We start from the raw sequence: 7,500 nt of genomic DNA on the forward strand, positions 1-7,500 counted from the left end.
AACGTAAGCGACTCCTTTTTACTGGTTGCCAACTTTTTTAGGTGATGTTTTAGTAACGAAATCTATAGCTGTTTGGCAACGTAGAACCGAAATTCTTAGAACAGCATGACTCACCCGAACACACATTTCACCGAAGATTATTGTCGGGTGCGCCTGGTGTTTCTTAAGAGAGGAAGACCTTTTCTAGAAATAACAAGTTGTTTTTTCCCAACAAAAATATGAATATCGGAACAGTCTTTAGAGTCGGCTGCTTTTTGGTGAGTCTTTGGTTAACTCTACACAGTTATTTTGCAACTCATATACAGCGTATGTCACGGTGATATTCAACAAAATGTCAGTCTGTTAATTTGGCGTTTACCAGCTTAAAAGAGAGACAAAGTAGAATATTTTCCCTTGAATTCAACATTTCATAAGCTTTCCAATGGTATGCGGTTTGTTGGGCTTTCTTAAAAACAGGCCGAATTAAACAGAATCGAAGGTTTGATGAAAACGTCGTTTGTCAGGCGTCCTCATGATGACGTAGAAACTCAAATTCGGTTTTAGGTGGTTTTAGGTGATTCCAGGTTTTAGAACCCATGGACGTAGTGAGTTCAAAATATTGATTCTTTGGAGGAATGTCATTCTAGGCACTTCAATATTTGATTTTATTTTTGCCGCTACAAATGCATTTATATTGATGAAGGCACACTGGAACTGAATGATAACCTATTACCATAGTTAATCGAAGGATATCTTTAAAAGCGGGAATGGGGAATGCGGGAATGGGAATGGGGAATGGGGAACGGGGAACGGGGAATCTTTAAAACGGGGAATCTTTAAAAGCGGGAATCTTTAAAACGGGGAATCTTTAAAAGCAGGAATCTTTAAAATGGGGAATCTTTAAAACCGGGAATCTTTAAAACGGGGAATCTTTAAAAGCGGGAATCTTTAAAACCGGGAATCTTTAAAACGGGGAATCTTTAAAATGTCCAGAAATACAGTGGACTTGACTTTCCTTGAACTTGATTATTGAGTGAATATTAATTGGTTCCCATTTTTTATTCACCTTGATGCCCCAGACGCAAGGCCCATGGTCAAGGCCATCCATCCTCTTTCATCTGAACTTAAAGTTTTTAAATTGCATATTGATTCGTTTATGTACCTGCCACAGAGCATGAAAAATCAGCGTGAGCTACACGCTAGCGAATCGAAAAAGCATGACCCATAATTTCAAAAACATTTTGCTGTTACATTTTACACCACGTCCGGACATCAGAATGATGGCTTCTCTTTAGCAATGTTGTCAATAAACTTTTAGAATATACGAAAATATCACGCATTTAAAACTTTGGAAAGTTTGGCAGCTTAAGTGTGTCGCCAGCAGTACATGACCAACTCACTATCTCCCGCAATTTTTAATAAATGTTCCGCCTAGTTGGAGTGAATGGAATTTCCCTATAAAGACAGCGCGTCTGAGATAAGTTATCTCGTTTGTCGGTCGGTAAACACCTCAAAAGATATTTTAGTTTTTCCTGACAGTTACTCCTCTCCAAAGTGACAGATGGGAAATTCAGATGCATCTGAGTAACAATTCGTCGACGAAAATGTTGTTGAAAGAACCGGAAATGGATCACTTCACGAGATTTTGTGTTGGTAATCACATCATTTCGAGTGCAATTTGGAATGCACGAGTTAAATTTTTTCAAAGACTAACAAACCTAACAATTTGGGATCTATGAAAAATTTACAAGTGCTTATTTATTCCGAATTGTTTATTCCGAATTGTTTGTTTGCTCCGTTTTAATCAAACGGAGCAAAAAGAAAATGGCACAGTAAACCAAGGCTCTATTTCAACTAGAAAAGGGGGAAAGTGGGATTTGTTTTTCTCTTAACAATATACAAACAAAAATGTGTACATGTCAATTGACCCCAAACAGTGCAACAAATTGACACTTTGTGAATACAGAAAGACGAAGTTAGTGCAAAATGTTGAAATTAAAAAATTTGTTTAAGCGGAAAGTTGATTCTTCTTTCGAATCGAATTACAGTGCAAAAAAGGTGAGCTCTTGAAACAAGCAAGTCTGGGGTTTTCACTGTTTATCCAATTACTATTTCTAGCATTTTTCCCCAATGATATTTTGATCTGTATTCTGCAAACATGTCAACAAGCCCGCGTTGTCATTTTTTGGACCAATGGCGTTCTTGTAGGTGGAGCGTGTTAACTCCGCAAGGCAAAATAGAAACAAACTGTCTGCCGTTTGTCTGATTTTACCTTATATATATATTTATTTTATTTTTTCTTAAACAATTTGGATAAATAAGCACTTGTAAATTTTTCATAGATCCCAAATTTTTAGGTTTGTCAGTCTTTGAAAAAATTTAACTCGTGCATTCCAAATTGCACTCGAAATGATGTGATTACCAACACAAAATCTCGTGAAGTGATCCATTTCCGGTTCTTTCAACAACATTTTCGTCGACGAATTGTTACTCAGATGCATCTGAATTTCCCATCTGTCACTTTGGAGAGGAGTAACTGTCAGGAAAAACTAAAATATCTTTTGAGGTGTTTACCGACCGACAAACGAGATAACTTATCTCAGACGCGCTGTCTTTATAGGGAAATTCCATTCACTCCAACTAGGCGGAACATTTATTAAAAATTGCGGGAGATAGTGAGTTGGTCATGTACTGCTGGCGACACACTTAAGCTGCCAAACTTTCCAAAGTTTTAAATGCGTGATATTTTCGTATATTCTAAAAGTTTATTGACAACATTGCTAAAGAGAAGCGATCACTCTGATGTCCGGACGTGGTGTAAAATGTAACAGCAAAATGTTTTTGAAATTATGGGTCATGCTTTTTCGATTCGCTAGCGTGTAGCTCACGCTGATTTTTCATGCTCGGTGGCAGGTACATAAACGAATCAATATGCAATTTAAAAATTTTAAGTTCAGATGAAAGAGGATGGATGGCCTTGACCATGGGCCTTGGGTCTGGGGCATCAAGGTGAATAAAAAATGGGAACCAATATTCACTCAATAATCAAGTTTAAGGAAAGTCAAGTCCACTGTATTTCTGGACGTTTTAAAGATTCCCGGTTTTAAATATTCCCGGTTTTAAAGATTCCCGCTTTTAAAGATTCCCCGTTTTAAAGATTCCCGGTTTTAAAGATTCCCCATTTTAAAGATTCCCGCTTTTAAAGATTCCCCATTTTAAAGATTCCTGCTTTTAAAGATTCCCCGTTTTAAAGATTCCCCGTTCCCCGTTCCCCATTCCCCATTCCCATTCCCGCATTCCCCATTCCCGCTTTTAAAGATAGCCTCGAAGGATTGGCTACGAAACCTTAAAACCTTCAAAAGCGAGAGCAATGTTGTCGCAATCGTTGTTGAATTTACTGTGACACTGCACAAACGTTTGTTTTCGTTTCGCACGGGTTTGCAAATTAGTTGCGCATAATTGAATCCAAGGATTTTATTGACTATCTTCTCGAAAAAAGGTGTGTTTTGTGCAGGGTCGAGGCCAAAACGGACAAAAACATGAAACAAAGGAACTTGTCGAGTTTCATAACCATCTCGATGCATTAGCTACCCTATTACCCAGTCAAAATGTCTGAAAAATTACATGACAGCGAAGCTAACGACTGAAGTTATTTTCGATGCATTGCGCCATTAAATAACTTGTACAAAAACACGTTACTTTGTTTTACAAAACTGAATCTGCGTGCATGTCAATTTTGAGCAAATATAAACGATGTATGAGTTTTGTCCAGACGATTTCATTCAACTTCTTTCGAATTCGGTAACATCACTGGAAGACCCTAATGCACATTTACAAGTTGCATGTCACGAAAAAGACGATAAATGTGTAGTAAGTAAGAAAAAACCTTGGGATAACAAATCGGTTACAAAAATGCTTGAGGTGTATGACAACGGCAGAATGCCTACAAATAGCGGTGCCATATAGTGCTGCTTTACAGCGGTTATCAGTAACAGGCACCCCTCAAAGACTTTTTTCATTTTTGAAAATAAAATTTAGGTGGACGTGAATCAAATGTTTCTATGACGAATTCAACTGTCACCAAGAGAACAGGAGTATCGCCATGGAAACATTTGATTGACGTCCACCAAAATTTTACTTTCGAAATATGCGAAAAAGTCGTTGCGGGGCGCGTGAAAGTGATAACCGCTGATAAACAGCAAGTGTCAGACCGAAATACTTGCATCACTCAGGTACACCAAAGACAAACTTGATCTGGAACGGCTCAAACCTAAAAACTGGTCAAAACACTGAGGACATCCAAAACCCCGAACAGTGCAACCACCGTTGCAAGTAAGACGGTAGGGGCCACATCCGTGTAACGAGAGCATGCCTTGTTGGGGTTTGTTTCGTACAAAGTAATCATTGTGCCTTGGATGGTCTCCACAACTTGATTACACGACGTTCCTGGCACAATTATGATTCTGTATGTAGAAAGAGTCTTTATTTCAAAATCTTGTTCCAAGATGTCTTCGAGAGAAACCGTGTCAGTGTGGTAAGTCTTCGTTACTCCAGTCTTTTTATAAGTGACGCTAGTAGTCAAGGAAATGAGATGTTGATCGATATCATCTTTAAGCAAGAACGTCTTCGAAGAAGATGCTCTTGTACTGGGACTGCTGCCGCTATAGCCACCGCCAGAACTCGACAACCTCCGTTTTTTAGATCTGATCCTGACAGCTCGTTTCTTTGGGACGGTAACGTAGCAGCGGTACATTGGATAGCCGCTGCTATACACAGGAGCGTTGCTCACAGTATAGCGGTACAGAATGTAGCCGGCAACTACCTTCTTAAACGTGTCTCTTTTGGAACCAACTTTGGTTTGACTACGGATTACAGGAGAACGAAACGTCTTGGGTTTGATTGGTGTATTCTTTGTGATTGTGGGTTTGGAACTTTTGGAACCGGAGGAAGAGCGACCTGAACTATATCTAAAGCGACCGCCGCCTCTGCGTCTGGCAAAGATGGATAGCACCAACAGCAAGATTGCGAAGGAAACAAAAAGAGTAACTGTCGACAGCCGCATTGTGGACTAACTGAACGGTTATGGCACCTTGACTTTTATGATCCGTGCTTTGAGCAGCTTTGCAATATATGTAGCCTCCCACGCAGACACTCGTAGGGCTTCATCACGCGTTTCTTCCCCACGAGCGTTTTGCTAAAACGAGCCACACATTCCTTCCACTCTGTTAAGTAACTGTCATCTCGAAATCACGTATATGTTGCGTAGGAACCAATCGGCGCTGTGTAGATTACTCCCTTTGAAGCGTCAATGCGTAATTTTCTTTGGATAAATCATAAAAGGAACGAAGCCTTTCCAAAACATGGTTTACACCGCGCATCAACCTAAAATATTCCTCAAATACATTAATTATGTCTCCTCGGTGGGGTATGCATTTGCACTCTCGTAAGTCAAAATGATTGCTTAATATGGTGCCGTTTCATCTAAAATTGAAAGCGCCGTGGAAATATATAACTACGAATAAAAATATTAAAAGTATTGCGAGCGTATTTGAACTGCAGGAGAACCATTACCTCCAAGCGAAATGAACACAACTAGGACAATTGCGAAAAGAAAGCTTGAAAATTTCAGGCTGCTTTTGGCGATGATTGTCTCTAAAAATTGATTTAATATTTTTGTGCTGCAAACCGATCGTTCGTACTCATTGTTTCTTCGATTTGAAAAATATAGCAAACTTTTAATTAGTTCAGCAGAAGAACTACAAAGAAATGGGGTTATTCGCCGAACGAAACGGCTCCACTGAAATAGCGCGGAAAAAATGTAAATATGACATCAATCCCAAGCGAACGCCCCAAATAGGGAAGATATCTGTTTACAAACATTGTTTTTGGTATTCAAATATACCAACCACAGAAACAAAATACCCTTTGTTTCGACAGCCAATGAGGCTCTGGTTGGCACATTAATGACGATAGGTGACGTCAACGATATCTTTGCTCTAGGTTTGATCTCATGGGAGCAAAATGTTTTACTAACCCGATACGAATTCTACATACCGTACTCATTCTGTGAAGAGCCGCAAACATCTAAGCCAAAGCATGCGATTTATACGGTCCACTTTCTCTTTGATAAGAATGTAAGTCAGCAATTTTAATTGCCCAACACACGAAGCCCATTTTCAGTGACCGTACGCAAAAGTTCTCAGGGTCCAAAGTGCAATTCCAGAATCGGGAAGTGCGTTGTGTGATTGGTCTACGTCAGCAGACGCTCATGGGGGAGGAACGCATGACGAAGCCCTACAAAAGTCCTCGTGAGAAATCGGCGATCGCTTCCGGCAATTCCACTTTTCAACAAAGTTCAATAAACAGGTCCACTATTTAGCTATCTTGAGCATCAATTAAGCTTGCCACGAGACCAGTACTCTCACTCTCTGAACTGCTGCTGTCTCTTTGTTTCATCTGTGCATTGTGTACTTCGTGTTTTGTTTTCGGATCCTCCTTCTGGTTTGAGTCATTCCTTCCACTTGTCCGTTCTCTACAAATTTCGTCTTGTATGTCAAAAATGACCACAGTGATGACATTTCGGCCCTTTTCCTTTTCATCGGTGCTGACAAGTCATGGCCTTTGTCTCGCTTTCTATCCCTACAGCAACTCTATCCTTCAGACGTTCTGTTGTAATCTCCATCTTGGGAACTTCTGAATTTGCTTCAAGTTCTGTAACTAACATATTATTTCGATCGGGAGATGTACCCCTCTATCCTCCTCCTTAACAGGGCCACCAGCTGCTGCTAGGGTATCACAAATCTCGATCATTGCCTTTATATGCTTTTGTACCGAGTCCCGTTTCTTTAACCGGAACGAGTATAGTTTACGCCGGAAGGCTACCTTGTTGACCCATGATTTTTTCTGAATCGAATCAGAAAGTTTCTTCCATAAAGTGGAGGTATCATCTGGGTCTCCACTCAAATACAACAATGATGGATCAATTGAAAACACTATAGTAGCCAGAGCGCACGCGATCTCTAGCCATAAACTTTGAATATTTCGCGGCTTCTTCCTCAGCGGGGGAATCTTCGTTTCCGCTCACAATCTCCCAGAGTCCGTCTCTCATCAAAGCCATTCTACACTGCACTTTCCAGGAAGGTAGTTTTTTCCCATTCCAGCTGTGGAACTATCGTGACGGTTGTCAATTCATTTGCCATATTTCCAATGCAAATCTCTTATGATACGATAACTTTCAGAGGTCACGTTACAACAACAAAAATAGGCACGCATTGTGTACGTGTGGTAATGTAGTAACATAGCGCTATATTTTATATTGTCAACTGAGCTGCGTTTTGTCTTCCAGGAGATTCAAGTTGTCTTTGCGTAATATGTAGCTCTAATGGTACTGTATATCATTATAGTGCCATGGTAGATGTCTTAGTTAAACAGCGCCCTGTAAATAGACGTGTGGTTACTAGCAAAATACTAAACACAGAAAAATTGAGGAAAATAAAAGGGAAACAAGAAACACTGGCTTCG

At 39.9% G+C, this 7,500-nt stretch overlaps 2 long non-coding RNA genes across 2 annotated transcripts in view; both read right to left on the bottom strand.

Annotated features, from left to right (window-relative positions):
- LOC137978461 (uncharacterized) overlaps positions 1 to 724 on the bottom strand; it is a 6,265-nt gene extending 5,541 nt beyond the window's left edge. The window contains exon 1 of the long non-coding RNA XR_011118174.1: positions 1 to 724. This exon is cut by the window's left edge and continues 1,585 nt beyond it. This is a non-coding gene — a long non-coding RNA (uncharacterized lncRNA).
- Positions 725 to 3,438: 2,714 nt separating this feature from the next.
- On the bottom strand, positions 3,439 to 7,402 carry LOC137978932 (uncharacterized). Its single transcript, XR_011118238.1, has 2 exons — positions 6,034 to 7,402; positions 3,439 to 5,361 (listed from the first exon to the last, which is right to left on the bottom strand). It is a non-coding gene; the product is annotated as an uncharacterized lncRNA (long non-coding RNA).
- Between the last annotated feature and the right edge of the window lie 98 nt (positions 7,403 to 7,500).

Source organism: Montipora foliosa, chromosome 12 (genome assembly GCF_036669935.1).
Source record: "Montipora foliosa isolate CH-2021 chromosome 12, ASM3666993v2, whole genome shotgun sequence".
NCBI lineage: Eukaryota > Metazoa > Cnidaria > Anthozoa > Scleractinia > Acroporidae > Montipora > Montipora foliosa.